We start from the raw sequence: 13,721 nt of genomic DNA, 5'->3' as shown, positions 1-13,721 counted from the left end.
ATTTGTCAGGATTTGGCCAGGGTTGTTCCGGGTTTTGGTCACTAGATGCCCCCATTGTGCTTTTTGACCTTATGTTTTTTCCCTTGTTCCCCATTATTATTTGCACCTGTACCTCGTTTCCCCTGATTGTATTTAAACCCTTAGTTTCCCTCAGTTCTGTGCTCTGTGTTTGTATGTTAGCACCCAGCCCTAGTGTTCTGTGTTTTCCTGTCGATTCCGGTGGATGCTCTTGTGGAATTCTGTTTTTGAGTGTCTCTTGAGGCTTTTTTGTGCTATTCCTACCACCTTTTGGATTTGCCATTTTTGTATTTAAGGACTTCTCCTTTTTACTTTATTAAATACACCGTCTTAAGTACTGCTGTGTCTGCCTCATCTTCTGGGTTCTGCTGACTATTCGTGGCTCAGTTGGTTAAGTGACTGTTTCTCACTCCGGAGACCCAGGTTCGTAACCGGGTCCTGAAAATATTATAGGTCCAATGCTGTTTATATCTCAATATCAAATCCTTTCTGGGTAACAATTATGTACCTAACAGTGATTGTTTTCAATTAAAATGGTCAAATAGTAACAAAAATAGCTTCTTAGCAAAGGGCAATTTCTCAAGCAAGAATTTTGCTAGGACTGTCTGGGGTTGGTCTGAGAAAGTAGCTGCTATTGGCAGAGGTTTGGAGCTCTCTTTTGTATTGGTGTATCATTTACCACATGGTGATGTCACCATGGAAGGTGTCGTGGACATTTTAATCAAAAGGAAGAGAGACTGCAGATTCTTCAAAACAACAACTTTTTTTATAAGATTTGCAAATCTGGAGCTGGTTAACAATCCACTCAACAGTGCAGCGTTAAGAGCCCAACAAACAAGAGTTGGGTCTCAGCCTTTATAGGAAAATACAACCTCTGTGTATGTGGCAGTTTAGCAGGTTTATTTTTTTATTTTTATTTATTTCACCTTTATTTAACCAGGTAGGCTAGTTGAGAACAAGTTCTCATTTACAACTGCGACCTGGCCAAGATAAAGGATAGCAGTGTGAACAGACAACACAGTTACACATGGACTAAACAATTAACAAGTCAATAACACAGTAGAAAAAAAGAGAGTCTATATACATCGTGTGCAAAAGGCATGAGGAGGTAGACGAATAATTACAATTTTGCAGATTAACACTGGAGTAATAAATGATCAGATGGTCATGTACAGGTAGAGATACTGGTGTGCAAAAGAGCATTGGAGTAGCCAGGAGGAAGGCATGGCCAGCCGTTGAGAAATGCTTGTTGAAGTTTTCAATAATCATGGATTTATCGGTGGTGACCGTGTTACCTAGCCTCAGTGCAGTGGGCAGCTGGGAGGAGGTGCTTTTGTTCTCCATGGACTTTACAGTGTCCTAGAACTTTTTGAGTTAGAGCTATAGGATGCAAATTTCTGCCTGAAGAAGCTGGCCTTGGTTTTCCTGACTGACTGCGTGTATTGGTTCCTGACTTCCCTGAACAGTTGCATATCGCGGGGACTATTCGATGCTATTGCAGTCCGCCACAGGATGTTTGTGTGCTGGTCGAGGGCAGTCAGGTCTGGAGTGAACCAAGGGCTATATATGTTCTTAGTTCTGCATTTTTTGAACTGAGCATGCTTATCTAAAATGGTGAGGAAGTTACTTTTAAAGAATGACCAGGCATCCTCAACTGACGGGATGAGGTCAATATCCTTCCAGGATACCTGGGGCAGGTCGATTAGAAAGGCCTGCTCGCAGAAGTGTTTTAGGGAGCGTTTGACAGTGTGTGTGAGATCATGGTGGGAACATAGTGAACAAACAAGTGATAACGCCAGTTTTGTTACACCTCTCTGCTAATAGACTTGTCGCTGCTGCTCAAGCTAGCCTCTGTTCTCTCCATATCTTCACACAGCTGTGCCTGATAAAGATACGAAAAGAGCATGGACCGGAAACTGTGGTCACTCTCGGAGGCTCTTTGTCTATGGCCGCGTGACCAAGTTACTCAGAAACAAGAGAGGAAAAATAATGGTTTCTTCTTACACGAGAGAAACAGATAGTGGAAGGCGTATACAGCGCGTTTGTATAACAAAGTTTGTAATTTTACAGTGTTATTCCAGGTGAGAAGAAGGCAGTGGGTAGGCCCCAAAACGGCAGGTCATCCAAAGAAAGAAGACGAGTAGGCGGTGGGTACGTTGCAATAAACTGCAATAGTGACTTTTACAACTCCAGCGGGGTGTTCAGACCGCTTCATAGTACACCATCACCTTACAGACTGTGGCAGCTTCCAGCGGATGGAATGAGCTAGGGCTCCACACTCTATTCCACAAGAGGTCCAGATGGAGTTGGCATGTCAGGATGACAACATACCCTTGGACGCTCTCATCGGGATGGCCATCGGTCTGGATAATGTTCTTCGGGAGCGCCGGTGTCAACCTCGCCACTCACCTCCCTCCTTTGGCTGTCTTGAGGCAGAGCCTGAACCCATGGAGGTAGGGGCCACACACCTCTTCGTGGCAGAGTGGCGTCGCCGGAGACAGCTGGAGCTCTGTCCCTATTGCGGCCAGGAGGGGCACCAGCTTCAGTGGTGTCCGGTACGTCACAACCCGGGGTCCACAAGAGAAGAGGAGCAGCCCTATGACCTTCTGTCTCCTAGAGTAGGCGTGACTATTCCATTATCATCGTTTCCCGCCAAACCCTTTGATTTCCACTTCACTGGCTGGCTGTCCCTGAAGTGTCGACTCTACAGCTCTAGTGGATTCCGGTGCCGCGGGGAACTTTATCGACCAGGCCCTCACCTTCTCCCTGAACTTATCTTCATACCCACACTCCTCTCCTTTTCCTGTCCAAGCCATGGATATGTGACCATTGGGATCCGGCACAATTATTTGTGAAATAATTTTATGTGGTATAATTCCAACCTCATAGTGTGGAAATATTTTCTAAAACCTTTTGACTGCACTGGGCCTTTCCAACCATGGGTCTGCTGCAGGTGCCTGACAAATCACTTCCTCTTTGCTTCACCTCATGTCAAAAAGTCCTGCACACGTGCAATATGTGCGCAAGCATGTGCTAACTTGTGGGCGACTTTTATTTTGACAGAGGAAGAAAGTCTGCAGACCAACGTTTGGAAAGTCAGTTTATGAATTAATGGGTCATTCCACTAATTCGGTGCCTTTTGAGAAGTGTAACTTGGTCAAACAAAGTTTTATTCTCAACTTCATAAAGTTCTAATATGTTCAACTTCATAAAGATGTTGTCCCATCTCAAGAGGGAAAATAAAAAACAAAAATACTATAGTAAGTGCTAAATAAAGTAACACAGTTGACGATTTCTTCTTAAATCAGCCATAAATCCACTTGTGACAGGGGGAATGGAAGCTTGTTGAGTGAAACAGGGAGTGGCAATTGAATGCAAGCTTCACAATTATTCTTTTTTTTATGAGCGGTTCATTGCTAGCCTGTCTATCTACGGGTTACAGGGTTGACGTGTTATGCCCCACCCACTTACTTTTACACCACAAAACACCAGAAAATTGCCAAAAAGAGTAGAGACAGCTCACCTGGTTTAACTCTATGATTTGACTATTAGATGTTCAATGTTTCTTTTGAAAAAACATTTTTTTAAAGGAATAGTTTCACAATATTAAAACGAGAGTTCAGTTCACATAATAGGGTTGACCTTAAAATGAGGGACACACGTAAATGAATCACTAAATAAATAATCTTCAGAAATGACTTTGTCAAAGCAACAAAACAATTACAGCGTTACAATGATGGTGAAACTTTACTTGACCTTTTGCTTGGCGATACTTTCTTCATTCTCATTTCGGAAGGGATAAGTATATCTTATAAACGTATTTGTCCAGTTGCAGGTGGAACTCAGATAACAAGGACATATTCAGAAAGACATTAAATCCACTTTTTGTACCGAGTTAGAAATGGCATCGTGTGTGTGTGTGTGTGTGTGTGTGTGTGTGTGTGTGTGTGTGTGTGTGTGTGTGTGTGTGTGTGTGTGTGTGTGTGTGTGTGTGTGTGTGTGTGTGTGTGTGTGTGGCTCACACTGTGGCTGCAGTACTGAGAAATGACGTGTTCCTGCAAAGATGCTCGGAAATATGGCTATCACAAGCTAAAATGTAATTTCATAGCATCTACCTCCTCCCATCTTTTCAAAATAGTAGGCTACTACTGTATCTCTTTAATAAAGCTCAATAAATGCAAAAGGAGTGGCAGTCCCACTACTTAAAAAAAAGATGTAGACTATAGGCTGGAGAATGTTTTACGTATGAGCCCGTCTGATATGAATGACAGTCATCCAATATGCTGTAATAGAAATAAGGCCATGCTGATAAATAAATAAATTGTCCTTCATAATCTTAAACGGCACCGACCGCCACTGATGTACCTTGAGGCAACCAACCTGGTGACACACTCCATTTAGTATGATATGTTACGTTTCGTATGGTATGTATTCATTTGTGAATGTCCATCAACAATTTCATATGATATGTTACGAATTTGATAAACATACAATATGTTCCGAATTAGCTCAATGAACTATATGTCTCAAATTTGCAAAACGTATGATATGTTATGAGTTTTAGCTAGGTGCTAACGTTAGCTAGACTAGGGGTTAGGATTTGGGGTTAAGGTTAGGTTTAAGTTTAGGAGTTAGGTTAAAGGGTTAGGGGAAGTGTTAGCTAAAAGGGTTAGAGAGGGGTTAGCTAACATGCTAAGTAGTTGCAAAATAGATAAAAAGTAGTAAGTAGTTTAAAAAGTTGCTAATCAGCTAAAATGCCAAAGTTGTCCGTGATGAGATTCAAACTCACAACCTTTGGGTTGCTAGTTGTTCACGTTATAGCCTAAATCTATGGATGTTACATTGAGCTGGTGAATGGAATATGAATGACAGTCATCCAATATGCTGTAATAGAAGTACGGCCATACTAATAAATAAATTGTCCTCCCTAATCTTAAACGGCACCAACCACCACTGATGTACCTTGTGGCACCCCCTGGGCAACCAACCTGGTCTCAGAGCAATTCATTATATTCTGCACTCTCCATTTATACTGAACAAAATATATAAATGCAACAATTTCATCTATTTTCCTGCATTACAATTCATATAAGGAAAGCCGTCAATTGAAACGAATTCATTAGGCCCTAACCTATGGATTTCACATGATTTGGCAGGGGAACCACCATGGGCTTTATTGCAAACAGAAATACTCCTCAGTTTCATCAGCTGTCCGGGTGGCTGGTCTCAGTATCATGCCCTGGCCATAGTTTACTTTGTATGTTTCTATGTTTTGATTGGTCAGGGTGTGATCCGAGTGGGCATTCTATGTTGGATGTCTTGTTTGTCTATTTCTGTGTTTGGCCTGATATGGTTCTCAATCAGGGGCAGGTGTTAGTCATTGTCTCTGATTGGGAACCATATTTAGGTAGCCTGGGTTTCACTGTGTGTTTGTGGGTGATTGTTCCTGTGTTTTGCACCAGATAGGGCTGTTTCGGTTTTTCGTACGGTTGTTATTTTGTTAGTTTATCGTGTATAGTTTCCGTATTAAATAAAATTAATCACAACTACGCTGCATTTTGGTCCGCTCCTCCTTCCCACGACGAAAGCCGTGACAGAATCACCCACCACAACAGGACCAAGCGGCGTGGTAACAGGCAAAAGAAAAAGCAGGAGCAACAAAAGAAGGAATGGACATGGGAGGACGAATTAGACTGAGAAGGACCCTGGGCTCAGCCTGGAGAATATCGCCGCCCCAAGGAAGAACTGTTGGCGACGAAAGCGGAGAGGCGCCGGTATGAGGAGGCAGCACGGCGAAGCAGATGGAAGCCCGAGAGTCAGCCCCAAAAATTTATTGGGGGGGGCTCAGGGAGAGTGTGGCAGAGTCAGGAGTCAGACCTGAGCCCACTCTCCCTGTTTATCGTGAGGAGCAAAGGAGGAGACCAGAACCAGAGCCGGTGTTGGAGGTGAGCGAAACAGAGACTGTGAAGGAGTTAATGGAGAAATTGGAGGAGAGAGTAATGAGGGAGTTGCTGGGTTGGTGCTTTAAATATGGAATTCGCCCGGCGGAGCGTGTCGGGGATTTGATGACACCTGGGTCAGCGCTCCATACTCATCCTGAGGTGCGTGCAAGTCGGCTGGTGAAGTTGGTGCCAGCCTCACGCACCAGGCCTCCTGTGCACCTCCCTAGCCTTGCATGTCCTGTGCCAGCACTGCTTTCAAGATCTCCAGTACGCCTTCACGGTCTAGCCCATCCTGTGCCACCTCCACACACCAGCCTTCCGATGGCAGCTCCCCGCACCAGGCTTCCTGTGCGTGTCCTCGGCCCAGTACCACCAGTGCCAGCACCACTCATCAGGCCTACAGTGCGCCTCGCCTCTCCAGCGCTGCCAGGGCCTTCCTCCTCTACAGCGCTGCTGGAGTCTCCCGCCTGTTTAGTGCTGCCAGAGCCTTCCGCCTCTACAGCGTTGCCGGAGTCTCCTGCCTGTTTAGCGCAGCCAGAGCTGTCAGTCTGCATGGAGCAGCCAGAGCTGTCAGTCTGCATGGAGCAGCCAGAGCTGTCAGTCTGCATGGAGCTGCCAGAGCTGTCAGTCTGCATGGAGCTGCCAGTCTGCATGGAGCAGCCAGAGCTGCCAGTCTGCAAGGAGCTGCCTGTCTGCAAGGAGCTGCCTGTCTGCATGGAGCAGCCAGAGCTGTCAGTCTGCATGGAGCAGCCAGAGCTGTCAGTCTGCATGGAGCTGCCAGTCTGCATGGAGCAGCCAGAGCTGCCAGTCTGCAAGGAGCTGCCAGTCTGCAAGGAGCTGCCTGTCTGCAAGGAGCTGCCAGAGCTGTCAGTCTGCATGGAGCAGCCAGAGCTGTCAGTCTGCATGGAGCTGCCAGTCAGCATGGAGCAGCCAGAGCTGCCAGTCTGCAAGGAGCTGCCTGTCTGCAAGGAGCTGCCAGTCTGCAAGGAGCAGCCAGAGCTGCCAGTCTGCAAGAAGCAGCCAGAGCCGTCAGTCTGCATGGAGCAGCCAGAGCCGCCAGTCAGCATGGAGCAGCCAGAGCCGCCAGTCAGCATGGAGCAGCCAGAGCCGCCAGTCAGCATGGAGCAGCCAGAGCCGCCAGTCAGCATGGAGCAGCCAGAGCCGCCAGTCAGCATGGAGCAGCCAGAGCCGTCAGTCTGCCAGGATCCGCCAGTCAGCCAGACTCTTCCGGATCCGCCAGTCAGCCAGACTCTTCCGGATCCGCCAGTCAGCCAGACTCTTCCGGATCCGCCAGTCAGCCAAACTCTTCCGGATCCGCCAGTCAGCCAGACTCTTCCGGAACCGCCAGTCAGCCAGACTCTTCCGGATCCGCCAGTCAGCCAGACTCTTCCGGATCCGCCAGTCAGCCAGACTCTTCCGGATGCGCCAGTCAGCCAGACTGTTCCGGATCCGACAATCAGCCAGACTCTGCCATAGCCTTCCTCCTCTCCTGTGTTGCCGGAGTCTCCCGCCTGTCCGGTGCTGCTGCCGGGGTCTCCCGCCTGTCCGGCGCTGCTGCCGGGTTCTCCCGCCAGTCCGGCGCTGCTGCAGGAGTCTGAAGAGCCCCTCTGTCCCGAGCTGCCCCTCTGTCCCGAGCTGCCCCTCTGTCCCGTGTTAAGTAGGGTTGCCGTGGCTGGGAGGTCACGGAAGCGGACAAGGTGGGGGAAGACTGCGGTGAAGTGGGGGCCACGTCCAGCACCAGAGCCGCCACCGCGGACAGATGCCCACCCAGACCCTCCCCGATAGGTTCAGGTTTTGCGTCCGGAGTCCGCACCTTGGGGGGGGGGAGGGGGGTACTGTCACGCCCTGGCCATAGTTTACTTTATATGTTTCTATGCTTTGTTTGGTCAGGGTGTGATCTGAGTGGGCATTCTATGTTGGATGTCTTGTTTGTCTATTTCTGTGTTTGGCCTGATATGGTTCTCAATCAGCGGCAGGTGTTAGTCATTGTCTCTGATTGGGAACCATATTTAGGTAGCCTGGGTTTCACTGTGTGTTTGTGGGTGATAGGGCTGTTTCGGTTTTTCATACGTTTGTTATTTTGTTAGTTTATCGTGTATAGTTTCCGTATTAAATAAAATGAATCACAACTACGCTGCATTTTGGTCCATTCCTCCTTCCCACAACGAAAGCCGTGACACTCAGATGAAGCTGCATGTGGAGGTCCTGGGCTGGTGTAGTTATATGTGGTCTGCGGTTGTGAGGCCGGTTGGACCTACTGCCAAATTCTCTAAAACCTCATTGGATCCGGTTTGTGTTGTGTGACAAAACTGCACATTTTAAAGTGGCCTTTTATTGTCACAGGTGCACCTGTGTATTGATCATACTGTTTAATCAGCTTCTTGATATGCCACACCTGTCAGGTGGATGGATTATCTTGGCAAAGGAGAAATGCTCACTAACAGGGATGTAAACAAATTTGTGCACAACATTTTTAAGAAATAAGCTTTTTGTGCACATGGAAAACTTAAGGGGAAGTTAGGGGAAGGGTTAGCTAAAAGGGTTAAGCTTAGGGTTAGAGGAAGGGTTAGCTAACATGCTAAGTAGTTGCAAAGTAGGTAAAACGTAGTAAATAGTTGAAAAGTTGTCCATCAGCTAAAATGCTAAAGTTGTCCATGATGACATTTGAACTCTCGCTACATGCCCATCCATCCATGCTCATTCGTTTTTTTGTCAAGTAACCATGTCTTATGTAACCATACCAAATGTAAAATATCATACTAATTTGGGTATTGCAGATTTAAAGGTACTATGTTATGTCTAGTCTATGAGACCAGGCTAGGGCAGATGCTCAGTAGAATTTGAGATTATGTAGGCCTACTACATCAGCAGTTCTCCCCCTAATGGAAAATACCACGGGTTAACACCTCAATTCAGATGTTTGCTAGGGTCATATTTAAATATGTTCCATTTGGAGGAGTGTTTTGGAACTATTCCAGAAAGTCAAAGGTTTGGGTAACCACTTATCTTTTTAGATTTGTCTTTTTCATTGATTATTTACAAATTTGAAATTTATGACGGGGTCATATCCACTATGCTTAATGAATAGTAAAAACAGGTATTTTTTTTACTGCAAACATGTACTGACGTTTAATGTGGCACGAACACAACCAGTCATGATGTTTTCATCTGATTTGTCAAACAAATGACTTGAAGTAGGCTACCTGCGCACATTCGTCCACTAAAATAATCCCAGCCTCCAAACAGGTCATTGTGCACCTGTCATTTGAAGAATGGAAAGAAACGTATGTTACAAACAGCAAAAAGTGTATGACAACTCAGTAGTTGTCATAATAGGTCTACTTTTGTGGCCCAACTTGATTAGTCTTGTTGCCCACGCGTGCCTTGGGACAGTCATCTCTGCCTTGGCAAAATGTCAGTGTTAACTTCGAACCACACCGCATAATACCTATAGCACACGTTTAAATCCATTCGCTCATTTCTATTGCGACTGACAGACGGTAATGATACATTGTGGTGCAATAGCCTACAGTTTTCATGCCATCTTTGATTAAATGATTGTGATGCTCTCAAGCTTTACCGGTATGGCGTATTGCTATTTATTTTGCTGGTACTCTGTACCAGGCAACACCCTAACTTCAACAAGCAGGGCTGAACATTAACAATTAACTGGTTAAAACGAATCATTTTAATAGCTGAAAGCTCAAACGTTGAAGCAGACTATCATACCATCACATAATATTCACAGGCCTTAATCAAACCGGTATACATTTTCAATCTCATAAAACAAAATAATAAAATGACAGAACCTGCAGTGAAAAGGGGCGCACAGTTCTCGAGCATCAACTCGTGTTCTTGTACACGAGTGATGCATGGTTGACTCATAACCCATAGGGCGGGCAGATTTAGAGTCATGAAATATTGTGTGGATGAAGGGCTTGTTGAAACAATACATAAAAAACATCCATAAATGTAGAATTCTTGTGCATTGAGGTTTTTCTTTTATAATTGTTTGGATCTCTGGCATTAGTGTGTAAGCCTAAAGCATTGCAGATGAGATTTTTCCTTTCAATTAAGCCCTATAGACAACCAGTTGTGAGTGCCTTACTAATTAGTGACCTTATTTAATCAATCAAGTACATGGGAGAAGCGAAAACCTGCAGACACTCGGCCCTCCATTAAACGAGGTTGATGCCTTTGCGTTAGGGCCTAACTTTAGGCCTACATGCACGAAATAGCCTACACTCCACTCGCGAAACGCTTTTGGGAGCGTGCATAAAAAGTTAATGTTGATCCGCTCAGGCAAAAAGTACAATGCCACACGACTTCAATAAGAGAAAAGCTGCAAAATGGAGAGTTTACAAGAAATAGGATAGAGGGACAGAAAATGTTTCAAATAGGCCTATGGCACCCCCAAGGGAACTGTAGCCTACTGTTCAGATGGGTTAAATGGGAACTGGAATCTGGACACTGACTGTAGGTCTGTAACCTCTCACATAGTCTTAGTATTAACTCCTGCAGAATTAAGCATTTCCCACAGTACAATTATACACCAAATGTACATTGACTTTGGAACAGGAGTTGAGAATATTAGATATTTCTTTAAGCATCTTTAGAGAATGCAATGCACAATTAGGGACCATCTGTAGAGGTGCTATCTTTATCAGCATTATAAAAGCTTATAGTATTTCAACGAGGCTACAGAAAATATGCATCCAAGCCGAACTGAAATATTTCTCGAAACATGTTGGTTCCTTTTCACAGCTTTCGGTTTCCATACAACTGGTCCAAATGATGTAATTTGGACATTTTGCACAGAAAATCTTAAATTGTTATTGCATTTTCTCCCCTGACCCCAAATGTATTTGCTCCGCAAAATAATCAGAGATGACAGAACTTTACCGATGTCAGTGAAATCGAAGCGTTCATCAGCAGGTCGCCTAGTGGTTAGAGCTTTGGGCCAGTAACCGAAAGGTTGCTAGATGGAATCCCCGAGCTGACAAGGTAAAAATCTGTCATTCTGCCCCAGAACAAAGCCGTTAACCCACTGTTCCTAGACCGTCATTGGAAATAAAATTGTGTTAACTGATTTGCATAGTTAAATAAAGGTTAAAATAAAAATTAATTATAATTTATTACATTTCTGGTGAAGCAATGGTTTATTTAGCCTTCTAGGGCAATATATAATCTCATTATAGACAATGTGGCTAACAAATAGCATACCAGAATGTCAGAAATTATAAGCAGAACATATCTAAATTAAGCCACAAAAATAATCACCCCCTGTCAAATGTGGTGTCTAGACGTACAATTCATGCAGCTTTAGTATTCTGATCATAAAGTTCGGATCATCATAGAGTTCGGACACCGTCCACTGTATGCGCTTTTGGTAGTCTGATTGTGTCCATACTGAGGAGAAATCAACACACAATGCATCCCTGACCACCTCCAGAAGTGGTCAGCCAGATCGGAACACAATCAGACCACAAAGTCACTTTTGTGCGTCAAGACCCGTCTTTTCAATGCGATCTTTGTATTCTGATAGCAGAAGTCGCCTGTGAGCACACGACCCAAAAATCGTTCCGCCATCTGTGAGGGTGTTTTCACATATGGTCCGCTTTAAAATAACCAATCTCAGTCCTCTTTAAAGCAAAATAACTCACTTATCTTTTTATTCACACTACCCTTGCCTTTGAAAGAGGAATGAGTCCTCTTGGTATTCATTGCTATGTTCATAAAAGAACCAAGATCTTTTTACATCCTTCACTCAATGCACTCTGGGTTTGTGTTAAGTGCAGGACCAGCCATTCCATCAGAACAATTATGGCTATCTGCAGCTCGATATGGTCCAATCAGTTAATTGGACAGATTTGTTGCCACTTAAGACTGTTTTGCATGGCTGATTGGGCTGCACGACGAATCGATAGTAAGCCGGCGACCAGTGCTCTGGCTTTTGTGACCTGCTGACTTGAAGAGCTTCCTACTGGTTATCATGGTCGTGTCCCTGGCGGGAGCAACGTGGATTTTTTTTCTCACACATGATTTAATTTCAAGTAGGATAGCAGCCTACACAACAAATAACTAATATTGATAACCGTCTAGATGTCATCTTGATACATGGGAAATAGCGTGGGAAATAGCTACATAGTAGCCAATATCATGGTGACAGTCACAGTAAGCACACACATACAACACATGGAGCAACTGTACACCCATCATCAATACTGACAATGTACCATTATTTGTTGTAAAACTATTATTTGTTGTAAAACTATTATTTGTTGTAAAACTATTATTTGTTGTAGAAATCAGTGAAATACAACTCAGACTCATCCTCTGGCTTCAAAACAGAAGTCCAAACTCTCGCAGTATCTCAATGTATGGTAGTTGCGTGGTAAGAAACGGAAAAAAACACAGCTCAATTAAAACCGAGTTTTTCTGTCTTTATTCTAACCTAAAGCAGAGCGCTTTTGACACACCCACTCCTTTTCACACGCCCACTACTTTCCTTTTGACACACCCATTCGCCTATACTCCGGTCTCCATATTGGGATGCAGCTACCTCCTTCTCCGCCAGAAGTTGTTATCGGACAGCTAGATATACCTACTCACATTTAGGAAGCTAATAGATTGCATTTATTTAAAAGATGAACCATAATAATTATAATCAGAAGATAATATTAACATCTGCATTTATTGACAACAGAATAATTAGTATAATAACTTCAGATTATACTGTAAATAATGCTGTAATTGAAAATTGCACACCCAATATAGGCTACTGCCCCTTTAAGAGCTAGCGTTGAATTTGTACCCTATGTTGTGACCAAATATGTTGTTGTCTTTTCACACTATTCAAACACACAATGGAATAAAACGTTTTTGAAGCTCACTTAGCCAAAAGATCACACATTGCAAACAATCAATCTAAACATTGCATCAGTACAAAATTACACATATATTTTGTCATGTCTGTGTATCCTTCACATTCGCTAATCAATCTTCGAAAACAGCACATCATCATCTTTGTTCTTTTATGGCACCAATGTGAGGGGTTATGGCAGGGGAAACAGTGCTGCAGTAGTCTAGTGCAGGGGTAACTCTTACCCTACGAGGTCCAGAGCCTGCTGGTTTTCTGTTCTACATGATAATTAATTGCACCCATCTGGTGTCCCGTGTCTAAATCAGTCCCTGATTAGAGAGGAACAATGAAAAAAATGCAGTGGAATTGGCTTTGAAGTCCCGAGTTGAGTTTGAGGGAAGTGTGTGGTGCGGGAATAATGACAAGTGAACCTGGGAGCTTTGTGTTCACATTGCCCTTAAAAAGGGAACCAGACTGTGGAATATAAGCGAACCGAACAGACCACCTCTCGAGATGGTCTCAGTTCAGTTCACTTCTGGGGATCTTTTGAGGGGTCTGAGTTCCATTGGAGTGTTCATACTGCACAATAAATTAAGAGAACTGCACTTAGTTCACAAAAATTGTCTGAAAGAGACCAAGTGTAGTCTACAGCGCATTTTCTATATTTGCGGGTTAGGGTCAGGTGCATGCTTCAGATTTTCCCTTTATCACATATATTCGGGTGGTTGGGGTTGGGTTATTAGCAATTGTGGGTGGGGGCGGGTAAACAAACAGCTGACCTTCACACCACTATCAGACAAGTCTGTGGGCACGCTTCGTAGTGCAGATGTGCTCAAGCAGAGATCCAAGAAGCTGCAACAGGAACAAGACTAGTCACAAAATGTGGCGATGCTTTCAAT

This window comes from Oncorhynchus masou, chromosome 14 (genome assembly GCF_036934945.1).
Source record: "Oncorhynchus masou masou isolate Uvic2021 chromosome 14, UVic_Omas_1.1, whole genome shotgun sequence".
Taxonomy (NCBI): domain Eukaryota; kingdom Metazoa; phylum Chordata; class Actinopteri; order Salmoniformes; family Salmonidae; genus Oncorhynchus; species Oncorhynchus masou.
This window is presented reverse-complemented; position numbering follows the sequence as displayed.